Raw genomic sequence first — 16564 nt, 5'->3', positions numbered from 1 at the left:
TCTAAAAATTAAGCGGGTTCAAGCTAAAAAAAAAAAGGCTAATTTAAATGATTCTATTAAAGAAATATGCGTTACCGTTTTTTCGTGTTTAATCTGTTCTTATGGCCATGCAAAATCAACAGCACCTCAAAAAAAAAAAAAAAGCGAAGAATATTAGAAAAAAAAGGGGTTGCTTTTATGTAGGTTTTAATTATCTCTTGCAACTTACTTTGTCATTAATGTTTCATTTTGTTTGACGAGGATTTCTTCTTTAGTGTTTTTAGATCTGTGTTAACTTAAAAATAATAATAATGCCTTGTTTTGTAAATACGGTCTATCATGACCAATACTATTAAGACAAAATAGTTTTTGTTCTTCAGTAAAAAACAAAAACAAAATAACATTGTAATTCTCAGCTTAATATGTTTATGTTATGTTGATAAATGGGTTTATTATGCTCGTCTTGGGTGTTATTAACACGAGATGAGAATAATAGTCCGATCAATCAAAATTCAAGCATTCACATCACATCGCCAAAATTCATAAGTGCAGTAAATATTTTTAATTAAAAAAATCTAATTTATTTGTTTAAAATCATGGCCATGTACTTCGTTTTTAATATGATTGTCGCCCTACAGCAAACAACACTACGGATTCATTTTAAAACTTTTATTGAGAAAATCAACTCAGGCAACTTATTCAATGTAGCCGCCTTCAGCCTCAGTCACCGCCTTGATAAGGGTCCGGAATTGTAAGCAACACTTTTCCACAAGCGCCGACACTTGCTCGGCGAATACTAGGCGAATGGCGACGATCAGGCTACCTTTGATATTGTGGGAAGTCATGTTGGTGATGTTCTCGACGTATAACTAAACAAAGTAATTCAGCAGATTAACGTTGGAGAAGGGGGGCAGTGAGAGAAGAGTACGAAGGTGTAGCGCTCTTTCTGAAGACAAGCCCCATTCTCTTTTGATATGTGGGCCGGTATAGAGTCCTGTTGCCACACACATTTTTTGCCAGTGGCCACTTGATTGCACCAGGGGATCATCACACTCTTCAACACACTCATTACACTTTGCTGTTGACTTTCAAGTCGACTTCGAAGATGTGAGGTGGCATGATGTGGCCCTCACTTGTAATCAGACCAAAGACAATAACCGTAGTCAGAATCTTTGTTTTAATCACCCTGAGCACGTCCCTGTTATTCTTGGCAACTCAGCGATGCATTTGAAGGTGCTGGCAATGATCCTGTTGTCAAAACTTGGATCGGAAGAGAGCAGGAGTTGTACGGTTACGCATCTCCGATTTCGCTCGTTGAACATTGTGCTACTTTTAGACATGATAGAAATCTCCTACCGCTCTTGAGATTTGTACATAACTAGCCAACTAGTAGATGGTCTGCAACAAAAGAAAACCGGTTTTCATTGAACGGAAAAGGAATCATGTCGTATTTTCTAGGGAGACAATTTTATCGTTCCACCCTATATATATGATGATTGCAACGTCTTGTCAGACGAGTGTCACTCCCTCAGACATTTAAAATCCATGATTCCAAATGTCTGAGGGAGTATCTATACAAATATGATGCTACAGAGTCTTAGCTTTGTACGACAGCTAAGTCTCTCTCTCTCGGTTCAAAATGTTGAGATCCAGCAACAAGCAAGAGCAAGATAGCTAGCAAGAAATTAAACTGCAGACCAGCTTAATGCTGGTACTGGTCTTCCGCTTTATGGTTTTTTAAATTAGAGATTTGCTTCTCCTAGAAAGGTTGCCTTCACCACGGCTTACGGGAGCCCTCTCTACCACAATACACATACACACACACACAAATATACACGGTGCTAGTTGGCCGTTGACCCAGAAAAAGAGTTCATTCGCCCTTTGGAAGGTCTTGTTTTTAATCCTTCAGGGAGACTAGCCGCCCTCCTCACCAAACAAGTCTGGTGGGGGAACCAGTTTAGTCGCCGGTGACACGACCATGAGGCAGGTAGTACTGGGTTACATGGTACCAGTAGCATATGACATGACCTGACATAATGACATATATATATATATATATATATATATATATATATATATATATATATATATATATATATATATATATATATACTAGTATTTAAGCCTGGCGTTGCCCGGGGGTTCGGATGTGTGTGTTGAGCAAAAAAAAAAAAAAGTGGTAGTAGAAAGGCAGGCTCGAACCCGTACCGCTAACAACGAAAAGAACGGGGAAAAATTCTGACGTCTTTGTCGTTACGATCACTGCCAAATCGGAAGTGACGTACGTTTTAAGTAAGGCTAGACAATAGAAAGGAGAGGTTGACTTTCAAAAATGTCGGCGAAAAAACGACCCCTCCCCCCTGTAGAAAAGTGCCCAGTTGAAGGTGAAGTTATTAATGCTTTAAGACAATTTTTCGATATTTGTCGTCTGAAAAGTCGAACTTCAAAACGATACTGATCTTGTAAAAATCCGTCGCCTCTGTCGAAAGTTTTAGGCACACATGCAAACATACATGCATACATTTATATATTTGTAACTATAAATTTCGGACCCAACCGATTAAAAAGCTTGCCCTATCTCTGAATACCCTTTACGTAAAATTTCAAATGTTTAGACCAGAAAGTGTCTGAGTAATTTGATAGAAAACGCAGAGGTCAAATTATTTTTTAATTTTGACCCCTATTATGAACCCTTAACATTTATTGTTTGGGGCTCAAATCAATTTATTAAGTTAGAGCAATGTCCAAGGAACCTATATCTAAAATTTCAAGTGTTTAGACTCAAAATTGTTGGAGGTGTTTGGTAGAGTTCTCAAAGTCCAAATCGTTAAACTTTGACCCCTTAATAGCCAAATTTCTGGCCGAAAACGAATTACACATATTTTCCCCAAATCTCAGTACCCTGTATATCAAATTTCGAGTCTGTAGACTGAAACTTTACAAAGTTATTGCGTAGGGAAATGTACACACACAGACACACACAGAGACACGTTCACTTTTATAGATATATAGATAAATAGAAAGATAGATAGATACATACATTAAACAAAAATATATACGTATATATAAAAATTTGTGGAAAAAATCCCACCGAATTCCTAATAAAAATCCCACAGAATTCCTAATAAAAATAAATTAATTAACAGTATATATATATATATATATATATATATATATATATATATATATATATATATATATATATATATATATATGCGTTATCATTTGCTACAAAAAAAATCTTGTTTTTTTTTTCTCTCCTGCCTTCCCTCTCTGTTCTGCTCAAATCAAGTCTGTCGACTTGTTCCACAAATCTCAAATCCTCAACATGAAATATCCCCAGAACAAAATCACGAATAAACCTAGAACCCCATCCTCCAACGTAAACACCTACTACCATGTCTCCTTTTCCAACATCAGGGGTCTACGTCCCAACTTTCCAGAGGTTGAAACCCAATTACAGGAGACGAAACCGGACATATTATTCCTAAGCTAAACTGGCATAGGGCCGACCACTTACTTAGACAAGTTGATAGTTAAAGGATACTCTAACTTAATGTTATAAGAACAGAAGCCTGTTCTTGTGAGTAAATATGAAATAGGATAGTCAAGGATTCGAACTTGCGAAGCTAGATTTGAACTTGAGAATTCCAATCATAAGTAAAAATAAATACAGAATGTTATTGAAAATAAGGAATGTGGAATTGCCATTGTTTAACTCACACAAAATAGGTAGATATCTGTTTGATGAAAAAGGAATATAATGATGAAATTTGTTTCTGTTATAAAAATTAAAATTAAAATAAGGAATTTTAAAACGGACAATGGAAAATGTTATTTGTAAAGTGCGTTACGAAAATTAGGTTAGAGGGTCGGCTTTGTAAGAAACATGTGAATAACAATGTATGCTTAAACACGGAGACATGTCATGCCATGTGTTCTGAGAGACACGTGCTGGTCATGCAGTGACGTCATGCGTTAAGAATTTAGTTAGATAAGTGAGAATCAGGATCAGTCAGAGAGAAGAAGCGAGAGGAGAGTGGAGAGAAGCAGAGAGGTTCAGACCGATTCTCCGTTAGAGTCAAGGCACCCTCTGGAAGTGAGAGGGTTTTAGAGATAACCATGTAACAACTTTGAATCCCTGAAAACAGAATCATTGTTTTGATAAGCTTCTGGGTTTGACCTTTACTCCTGACCTGAAATGGAACACGTACATCAAGTTAGTTGCAAAGGTCTCTGGAAAAATTGTAGGATCCTTCTACCCCTCCAAAAGATGTCTCACTGCTGATGCAATTCTCTGTCTATATAAAAGCCAAGTACGTCCAAGGATGGAGTACACTGCTATATCTGGACAGGATCTGCTAAATAGCCTATCCTGCCTTGACAGATTACAAAATAGGCTCCGTGGCTTAGTGGGGGATTCCCTTTTCTCTTCCTTGCAGCCTCTCTCCCACAGGATAGACGTTGCCAGTCTGTCTTTGTTTTATCCTTATTTCCACGGAAAGTACTCGTCTAAGCTCCAATCCCTGGTCCTCCCCTTCGCCAATCTTTCACGAAAAACACCTGTCTAGCTAAAACCACTGTCAAAAATTTTCCCCACTCTTTATCTGTGCCAAAACCAAAACGGAGATTCCATGAAAAGAGCTTCTTTCTTAGAAGTACACAACTGTGGAACTCTGTTTCGTTTGCCTGTGTCCCACTTGACTACAACCTGGATATATTCAAGTCCAATATAAACAAATTTCTGATGACCCGCCCCCTTAAGTAAGACACTTTATCAAATCTCAACACTAACGTACTGTACACGCAATAACATTTATCCCCAAGTGACGTCCGGACCTTTATAAGTGGTGACCACCTTGTATATATATATATATATATATATATATATATATATATATATATATATATATATATATATATATATATATATATTAGCAAAAGTACCCGTCGTTGACTGGGTTCAAAAACAGCCTACAGAAAATGGACTCTGATTTATGAAAGTATTATAGGTTATGAAAAGGAAGGGTGGTAAATTTGGGTTGAATTTGGGTGTATCAAAACCAAAACAAAATATGATGAAAGTAAAAATAAAATAGATAAACCGCATAATTTATTATACCATATCTGTTCACGCTGAAACACTTATCACAATATTCTGTGGATCTATATTAAAAAACCTTGTTAAACTTTGTGACATATTTCCATTCTATGGAGGTCAGGTGCGAACGAACACCCAATAATTTTATTATACCATATTTCTTCAAGCGGAAACATAATTATCCATGTATACTTACGCAGATAGATATGAAAATTGTTTGTGCCTATTTCCATTCTATGGAGGCCAGGCGGGAACGCAGACCCAACAATTTTATTATACCATCTCTAATTAGGTTAAAACATGCTTATCAAAGTATTCTTATGTACATCTATATCAAAAACACTTGTAATCTTTTTATTTTTTTATTTTTTTATTTCCATATTTCGTGGACAAGGCACGAACCCAACCCCCACAATTTAAATGAACCACCGTTCTGCCAGATCAAACATACCCATTCCTGTGTCTCGATACATCTCCTATCATTATATGTAATCAATTTTTTAAAATAGTCAACCTTATAGGAGCCTATTCGTGACCAGACACACACACAGACATTCAGCTTTATATTATAGATATATATATATATATATATATATATATATATATATATATATATATATATATATATATATAAAGGAGTTTCTTTTGTGCGTCGATTCCGTAAATAAAAGCACACCATTACTAGTCTGCTCTTTTCTGTAATCCATCTTTTCTCGGTCGTGTCTTTGGTCAAATTTTGTATTATTTGGATTATTGTAACGTTTTTGTCGTTGAAACCTCCGACCTTCTCCGAGTGTGTCTTATCGAACGTGTTGCGCCAAATTTAGGATAGACCTCTTTATTTAATCTTTGTGGATAGCACGCTCTCGTTTCGTATACTATAGTCGAGTAGAATTCTTAAAAGTAATCTACAATTGTACTCTTAGTACCGCCCTAGTGTCACTTGTAACTGAATTTTACTTAGAACTTTATTTGTTACGCGAAGCAAGAACACGTGGCGTGTCGTATAAAGTTCTAAGTAATATTTCTGACAACTGGCCGACTAGTAGATGGCCTGCAGCAAAAAAAGAACAAAAAAAAGAAAACAGTTTTTATCAAACAGAAATTGAATCATGTCGTCTTTTCTAGGGTGACAATTTTATCGTTCCACCGTGTATAAATTTATTCGTATTTAAAATAGGTCCTCCAGTATTTTCCTACTTATATTGTCATCCTCTTTCGATTAAAAAAACTCACAACGAATTTATCTTCGACAAAAAAAAAAGATGTTGTACCCTGAGATAAATAGCCTTTCTCGTCAATGAAGTCACGTATAAACACGTCAAAATGTGCATGTGGGTTATTGATCTCCTTCAAGTTGGCTTTTGTTTATGTCACAAGACACGATGAATAATGGCTCTGGTCAATCTTAACTTTCCGGTGAGATCACGTTAGATGCAACGAAGTTAACCCAGATGCATATCCCTAGGATACCATTTTTTCAGCATAAAGACACAGCTGAGGTCTTATTTTGAAAACGTTGATTTAGAAATAACACACATACACACACATACTCACACACGCGCGCACACGCACACACGCACACGCACACACGCGCACACACACACACACACACACACACACATATATATATATATAACATTTATTTTTTATATTTATAAACTCTACAATATCTTTCTTTATTGTTAAATTGTTAGGGGGAAGCAGAGAACATCCTACCCTCCCCATGTAAGAATGGCTTTCGAAAAATTAACGCTATTATTTCAGCATGGTGGTAAAAGTGCACAATTACCTAATTTTGTATTTGGTTTAGTTGAATAAAGTTGAGGAAGAATAACCAGAATAGCGGCTAATCGAAAACACGAAGGACTAACTTTAAATAGGAAAATCAGAGAACGCTGTTTTCTCCAAACATATGACATTATGTTGGACTATTCTAAAACTGCCATTTTGGATTTAAGCGACGGAGTTATGGTCGTCAATTATCGATACCAGTATATATATATATATATATATATATATATATATATATATATATATATATATATATATATATATATACACATAAGTTAATTGGTCCTGTATGTGTATGGGTGTGTGTGTAATATATATATATATGTATATGAATATATAGAGAGAGCGAGAAATAAAAAGGAACAAACCAAGGTGTGTGTTCATAAACGTTTCGTCTTTATTTCGAGACTTATTCAACTTAGAGAAAGTCTCAAAATAAAGACGAAACGTTGATGAACGCATAACTCGGTTTGTTCCTTGTTATTTCTCTGTTTTGTCGGAATACTATTTCCGTTATTCTCATTATATATGTATATATGCATATAAAATTGTATAATATATATATATATGTACAGAAATATATATATATATATATATTAAAAGGTATATGTATGTATACATATATGCGTGTGTATGTATTCTATTGCTATTAACTACGCGTAGTTTTTGATAGGCGTCGTTATATTTCAAGAAATTAATTTTCTTCGCATTCTATAGTTGACATTTTCATGCATGAAAACGATACATCTACTGACCAGAGAATGCAAGAGGATACGAATTTAGTGAAATGTTCACCTCACCAGTAATAATGTAGACTGCAGAGACGGTAAAGAAGCGTCATGAAAGAAAACTGGCAGTGGGTCAAAGAGATATGGAAAGGTCATTGCAGGACATGAGAAAAGACAAAATCAGGAATGAGATAATAATCAAACCGATTAAGATGAAGTATGTCATCGACTATGTAAGAATGTGCCAGAATCCTCGGCTGAACATCGGCAATGACGAAAACGTAACTGAAGACCGATAGAAGGGGTGATAAGGATAGGGAAACAGCAAAAAAGACGGAGAGATCAGATATAAGACACGATCGAAAAATGTGAAGATAAGTCTAGGTCAGTAGTTCTAAACCAGATGTTAATTTATTATTTGGGTGTAAACTGTTATATGGTTGGGAGTAAATAATTGAAGTACCTAATAAGTAAACAAATATTTTTTTTAGATTGTGGCTTCAGGTTTGGGCCAAGTAAGCCTATGGCCGGCTTTGAGTAAGATTGAAACCGCTATCTTCAGACAGTTCTCACCTTAAACTGTAGAAGATTCAACGTCTTTATCCACTGCGGCACGGGCCATCTAGGTTGGGTTTTTTGGTCTTATAAATCCACGTTTATTTATTATCTGATCTTTCATGGTCAGGTCCGTACCGAATGATATATATATATATATATATATATATATATATATATATATATATATATATATATATATATATATATATATTATTTAATTTGAATTTATGTATTTATTTGCTTCCCCACGAAAGAAATTAGACACAAGGTCGTTTTTAATGTGGGGTGAAACCAGCTTACCATAAACAAGGGTAAAAGGGAGGAACTTTGGCAGTATCCAAAAAAATAGTAATTGTCTCAACATGAAGGGTTTCCCCTACATTGACCAAGGACCAATTAACTTATGTGCAGCATCTGCAGAACAGATACTACACTTTGATCCCGACCCGAAGGCCAAATGAGTATTTATTTATTTATTGCAGACGTTTCGGCCAACTCTTCCTTTGATCTTCGAGGCACGTGGCGCAGTGGATAGAGGCGTTGAATCTCTATAGTTCCTGGTGAGCATTTTCCGGAGATAGCGGTTTCAATTCTACCTAAAGCCAGACAGAGGCTTACTTGGCCAAAAACTTGGTGAGACGAAAACAACTATAGATGCCAGTAATTGCCAATAGTACAGTTAGGAGATTCAGAGTTCCTATCCCGTCGCGATTACCACCTGACGAAGGCCAGACGAATAGTTGGCCGAAATGTCGTAAAACAACAACTAAGAACGATGAGGATAATAGTTCGCAATAAATAAATTAATAAAATGTTATTTTTTTTTATTTTCTAGTTTTTCTGTTCATTTATGATTGCTATGAATGTTTTTTATAGAGTTGGAATTAATCAAGCAATACAGAAAGCCGACGGATCAATAATAGAGAATAGGTTGAGAATAGTTAATAGGTCATCTATAAGCAATAGCATTAGCATGTGCTTCTGTTGCTTCTGCTTGTTCGTTTCTTTTTTAAAGGATTCGGACTTTTGTGTCGAACTAAAAAAGATCGTGCCTTGAGGTTGTCTTCTCAGCGTGAAATACTCTTCGTTGTGTAGAACTAGTCATTAACCTGCAGAATAGAAGTTTTTTGCCAACGTCTTCAAAAGTTTCTAGTGTTAACGGCTGCATACGAAGTTATGCAAGGTTTGGCTTAGAACACACAATGGAATGATGCAGAAAAAATTCTGCTTCTTGATTTCCCGATTTCGCACCTTACATGTATTTGAAACGACCAGTGAACGACATTTCTCAGCCGATATTTGGATCCTCGTACAAACTAGCGCTCCAGACAGCAAAGCTCTACCAGATCGCTATCGCTGCTGATGATGGCTATGATTATGGTGCGTCGAGTAAAACTGAAAAATGAATGATCAACATGTAAGAGTTCATTCAGAATAAAAGTTAACACTTTAAACTTATGCTTTAAACTTATGCTTTAAACAGACACATTCCCTTCGAACACGCTCCTCTCATACCAAAAAAAAACTACTGCTGATTTTATATGTTGGGTCTTTCGGCTTCAATGGTACAAACAAACCCCAAATGTACTTGTGCTGCTAAGCTGTGTAAGGTCTCAACTTTTGGTCAAAGTCGCCCGGTTTTTTTTTCTATCAGATTATTTTGATTATTGCTCATTGATACTTACCGAAAAGAATTCGAGACAAAACTTATTTTAGAGCATTGTCAAGCATATATAGTACCGTCGTGTGAAATTTCATAAAAATCGGCACAGCTGTTTTCGAGTCCATAGAGAACGAATTAACACACACAGACACACACATACAAAGTTCCTTTTATATAATTGTAGAGATTAAGAAACTCCAGAAACATTACCGATATGGGGTACAGGGATAGGAGTATGCCTTACTTGTGTACTTTAATTTTATCTTCATTGTGATATTTATGCGGTACTTAGGTGGGGCATAACGATATTTATTAAAACCCGATCTTCTCCGTTCATGAGCGGACTTTGTACATGGAGAAAATAAACATTTAAAGCCTGCAATCTTCTCTCATTGGTCATTTGTTCATCGAAGTAAGGTGCCGTGGGTTCGTGTGCCCCTCTCCACCCAATAGAGGCATGTATAGCTACATCAGCTAACGACTATGAAGACATTTGGAAAATTTCGACATTTCGTTGCATTGTAGTATATAAACTCGCGTTGTGGACGAATAATGTGCCAGTCCTCTCGTATTATCGCTTATTAAAACTATTGATTTCGTTAAAACGGCTTTCGACTGCTAAACCACTCGAAATTAATTGGCTATGCACAAAGTAATTGATATACATGAGATGGGAGAGAATAGGGAAAGAAAAAAAATAAAGATATCTGAAGGCGTTATTGACGATAGCGATATTTAGTCTATTCAGAAAAATATAAAATAAGGATTTTAATTATTCTAATTGGCTTCAGTTTGTGACTTGGTTATTAGAAATTGGCTAACAAGTAGAGAAACTGGAATTTCTTTATACTACTACTACTACTAATAATAATAATAATAATAATAATAATAATAATGATGATGATGATGATGATGATGATGATGATAATGATAATGATAATAATAATAATAATAATAATAATGATAGCACCAACAAAGAAAGATGTTTGCTGCTGACAGCTGCACAGAACAACACGATTAGAACTTACTACATAAGAGATAAAATGGACAAGGCCCAGCAAAACAGTAAGTTTAGACTCTGTGGACAAAGAGATGCAACGTTAAGCCACATAATAAGTGAACGCAGCGAACTAGCCCTAAAATAATACAAGAAACAACACGTCTTCCTGGGAAAAGAGTGGAAACAGCACAGAGTAAAGAGACTACTGGAAAACGAAAACAGCAAAATCTTTTGAGATATGAAAATATAAACAGATAGCTTCATCCATACATTTCTTAACAAGAAGAAAACATTAAAATTGTACATTTTTCTCTCCCAGTGGCAGGCAGTGCGAAGATCAAAGAGGCGGAAAAACGAAGTAAATACACGGAACTTGCCAGAGAACTGAAATGTACATAGAACATGCAAATCAATATAAGTTTATAATATAAAATTAATATAATACCAATGCGTGTAGGACCACTAGGATCAATCCAGAAAAACCTGGGAAAAAAGGAAAAGGAGAAATTGGGATTAATGGGAAAACTGAGACTATGCAGCGCGCAGTAATGTTGAAAATAACCGAAATTTTAAGGAATATCTTCGGATGCGGAAATCAATCCATATAAATAAAAACTATAACAAGCTAGAAGGAAACTGCAACAGAGGTAAATGAAAAGGATTGAATGGACAACACTTGAATCCCAAATAAATGAAACTGATAGACCTTATAAATTGTGGCTCCCCTAAATAAGGGTATCAGCCTTAACTGATACCACACAAAATAATCATGAAGGGTCTACTAGGGTGAAAGAATTGAAGAAGGCGGTGAGGAAATCTCCATAAGATGAGTGGAAATGATGCTGGGACCTTTAGTGAGGTTTATTGATACCCAAATTCCAATAAAAACAAACAGTAGTTGCCAGCGAGTGGTTAGCGTCTGTTACGATTGACCAATCCATTTGTAAATGTTATTGAAAGACGCGGATCATATTGGAGATTATTACCAGCGTCTAATCTCTTTTTATGATTTTTATATATATATATATATATATATATCCACCTCTTTATACCATTTGCAAATGAAGTTTCATTATCGCAACAGCCGCTTACCATTGATTTCTCGCTGGCAGCGGCCGTTGTTTTCCACTGAAATTTGAGTATCAATAAGTATTCCCAAGGTCCCAGTTCTCTTCACACTTGTCCAGCGGAGGTCTGGTCAGTGCTCTCTCCTTGGGTTGTCCATCCTCCTTGACCCTTCTCGGCTATTTGGCTTCATTCTTTTTTTGGGGGGGCGGTGATTGGGTAATGGGAAGGAATAGTGGTTAGGTTATTATTATTATTATTATTATTATTATTATTATATATACATAGAGAGAGAGAGGGGGAGAGGGGGAGAGAGATATATCATTCATCGGTAATCACTCGTGATGAGTATGAATGTTCTTTCGTCAGTGAGATTAGGTCTGATCATGTGTGTCCTCAGATGGCTGTGGAAGCTGAACCTTGATCCGCCGACTTTATTGCAGTGGGGGGGTGTGTGGGTGGGTAGTGAAAGAAGCGGAACAAGCTGTGTTGGAAGCAGATCGCTCCTTTCCCCGTTCCTCCTGTTTTCTGCGGCTTTTATGAGTGAGATGTGCCTTCATGGACCATCCTACTCTACATGACACTCTGAAGAACACTTGCTCCCAGCTGGTGAGGCTGAAGTGACACTGTCTCATGTGGTCTTTATGTTGTCCTTATATCTCTCTTTTTCTGCCCTACTTGTGGCCGCTTTCCCTCTTATAGCTAACCGTTGATCATTTGCTTTGGAAAGTGATTGCCAGGCATGCGCATAACTTGCCCGTCCATCGTAGTTGGTGTCGGATAATGGTTGTGATTATGGTAGGTATGTTGGCCTTTTTCAGGACGCTTACGTTTGTTCGTCGATCCTCCCATCCAATCCAGAGTATGTTGCGGAGACAACGCCGGTGATACTGCTCCAGGACCTTTAGATGTTTGCTGTAGGTGGTCAAGCTGTCGGCCTCATAGACTAGAGTGAGCAAAATAACTGCCTTATAGACAAACAGTTTGACCCTTCTCTGTATGTCCCGATTCTCAAACACTCCCTTCCTTAGCCTGGCAAAGGCTGCGCTAGCGCATCCGATGCCGTAGGGAATCTTTGCGTCAATGATTGATCTTGTGAAGAAAAGACTGCCAAGATATAAAAAATATATACATAGTACATACATACATACATACACACACATGTATATAGATATATATGAATAGAAATATATGTGTGTGTTAATTCAGACAATAAGAACGCAACGCTTACAAGACAAATGCAAATATAAACTTAAATCTAATATAATATTAATTTTTATACAGTAATCCGAACCAAATAAAAAAAAAACTCAATCAGAATAAGATATAAAATTTGTCAAGAGAAAAAAAAATTAAAACTGTAAATCAAAATTTACAACGATGTGCATTGTTCGACAGAATAATCCTAAAAAATAATGATGGTTTTAGTATTCTGTCGCACAATAAATTGCCTTGTGTGTGTGTGTGTGTGTGTGTGTGTGTGTGTGTGTGTGTGTGTGTGTGTGGTCGCGAATAGGCTCCTATATGGTTGACTATTTTAAAAACCTGATTACATATAATGATAGCAGATGTATGGAGGATCAGAGATGGGTATCTTTGATCTGGCAGAACGAAAGTTCATAAAAATTGTGGGGTATGCGTTCGCGCCTGGCCCCCAAAGTAGGCAAATAAAAATGAAAAAAAAACGTTTACAATGGTTTTTGATATAGATGTACATAAGAATACTTTGATAAGTATGTTTCAACTTAAATAGGGATGGTATAATAAAATTGTGGGGTCTGCGTTCGCGCCTGTACTCTATGGAAATATGGCACAAACTTTAACATAGACTTTTCATATCTATTTGCGTAAGTATACTTTGATAATTATGTTTCAGTTTGAAGAAATATGGTATAATAAAATTATTGGGTGTTCGTTCGCATCTGACCTCCATAGAATGGAAATATGTCACAAAGTGTAACAAGGTTTTTTTAAAAAGGTTGAGGGTCCACAATAACACCTTAACTTTAATCTTAATTCACATTAGCTTTTATTTCTTTTTTGAGTTGAATCATATTGCGTCGAATAAATTCGCCTTATAAATTCACGTTCTTATTAAAGTGAAAGCCAAAAAAAAAAAAAAAAGTCGGAACGTTAGACAATTCTCGACAGAAATTTTGCTTAACTCTTTTTTTTTCCTTCTCCACTTGTACGTTGCACTCTTTCGAAAATAGATGAATATATAAATAATAAAAAATAAGAACGTTATTTGTTATCGTGTCAAAAGAAGGAAAAAATCCAGCTCTCGTGAATACGTGTCTTTTTATAACATTTAGATCCCCTTTTTATTTTTATTAATATATCCGGTTAAGCTTTTTTCGTCAGTGTACTAGAAGGAATTCAGTTGATTACAACCCTTTCTGCGTTCCTTATATTACAATAGTATAACCCTGAATCAGACGGCGCAATACTACACCGTTCAATACTGTAAAACTGAAACGAAGCTGTTTTGTCTGAAAAGGGTGCCATTTTCTCCTAATTCATATTTATATCGATTTTTTTTGTTTTAAAAACTAAAATAATTACGTTTTTACTTTTTTAATATCCCATTTTGCTGTTTTGGGTTATTTTACTAAAGTAAGTAAAGCTTCATTATTTTTCAAAACTGTTTTTTGTTTCTTTGTTTTTCGATATTTTGTCGATATTATTCAGTAACAGTGTTTAGCAGAGAAGCTAATGAACGACTATCCGAAAAAATAAATATACAAGAAATAAATGTTACCATAGTCAATAAAAGTTCAGTTCATGTTTTTTTGGTTTGAAATAGTTTTTAATGCGCTTTACTTGAAATAATTTCAGCGAACCGAAATTTAAACGAAATTTGAGGCGATAATTACGTAAATGAATTTTTATATAAACTACACATGCCATAATCGAATATTCCTCAAGCACAAAATAAGGGAAAACATTAAAATATGTTTATAAATATTCCTTACGTTGACGGAATTCTCTTAAAATGTTAACACAGAATGCTCAGGTGCCCTCCTTTTAATTAAAAACGGGGGTCCCATTTATAACTCGCCGCCATTTTGATTTTTTTAAGCCGGTTCGTAAATTTAAAGCAAAATTTTTTTTATAGACTACTTAAAAATAAAAACCAGTCTACTTTTCTACCACAAAATAACTTTTATTGAATATGGTAACATTTATTTCTTGTATATTTATATTATCTATAATATAAAGCTGAACGTCTGTGTGTGTGTATATGTGTGTGTGTGTGTGTGTGTGTGTGTGTGTGTGTGTGTGTGTGTGTGTGTGTGTGCTCACGAATAGGCTCCTATATGGTTGACTATTTTAAAAAACTGATTACATATAATGATAGAATATGTATCGATGATCAAGTATGGGTATGTTTGATCTGCCAGAACAGTGGTTCATAAAAACTGTGGGGTCCGCGTTCACGCCTTGCCCCCAAAGTATGGAAATAAAAAATGAAAAAAAAAACGTTTTTGATATAGATGTACATAAGAATACTTTGAAAAGTATGTTTCAACTTAAACAGGGATGGTATAATAAAATTTAGGGGTCTGCGTTCGCGCCTGTACTCTATGGAAATATGGCACAAACTTTAACAAAGACTTTTCAGATCTATTTGCGTAAGTATACTTTGATTTTTTTTTAAACGGTTCGTGAATTTAAAAAAAAAATTAAAAACTACTTAAAAATACACGCCAATGAACTTTTCTACCAAAAAAGTAACTTTTATTGACTATGGTAACATTTATTTCTTGTATATTTCTATTGTAAGGAAACATCATTTTGTTGGTCACTCTTTGCTACGAATGGAAACAAAGTTGATATGAAAAAAATATATTTTCGCGATAATTATCTTTACTTTCATCATATTTTGCTTAGGGTAAAATTTTTGAGTATCAAAACCTATCTCTTTACAACCCCCTTTTTTTATAACCTATCATACTTTCATCAATCACAGTCCATTTTCCGTAGGCTGTTCCTGAACCCAGTCAACGACGGGTACTTCTGCTAGTATATATATATATATATATATATATATATATATATATTTATTTATGCATATATATGTGTATATGTGTATATATGTATATATATATATTTATATATATGTATATATATGTATGTATATATATATTTTTATATATGTATATATATGTATGTATATATATGTATATATATGTATATGTATATATGCATATATATGTATATATATGTATGTATATATGCATATATATATGCATATATATGTATATGCATATGTATATATGTATATTCTTGATAAAAAAAAATAAATGCAGGACAATGCACTCTGCGGACTGTGACACAGACCACTCACTTGTGCGCTGTAAGCTTAAACTAAAGCCAAAGAAAATCCACCTGTCTTGCTCAAAACCACTTTCAACGCTCAATGTTCTTGCTACTAAGTCCAAGGAGAAATGCCAACATTTTCAAGCTTCAATACAATCCACCTTTGGCCAGTCTGCACCCCCTCAGGATGCTGCCTCTGCCTGGCTGCGGATTCGTGACACTGTTGGAGTTTGCGCACTCTCCAGTTTTGGTAGACGTACAGTAAAGCAGCCGGACTGGTTCAGACACCACGCGGACACACTCCATCAAGCACTAGCAGAAAAGCGAGCGGCAAGACTGGCTGTGATGCAGGA

This window comes from Euprymna scolopes, chromosome 20 (genome assembly GCF_053919585.1).
Source record: "Euprymna scolopes isolate OS-2025 chromosome 20, ASM5391958v1, whole genome shotgun sequence".
Taxonomy (NCBI): domain Eukaryota; kingdom Metazoa; phylum Mollusca; class Cephalopoda; order Sepiida; family Sepiolidae; genus Euprymna; species Euprymna scolopes.
The sequence above is the reverse complement of the archived record's forward strand: the minus strand, read 5'-3'. Positions refer to the sequence as shown.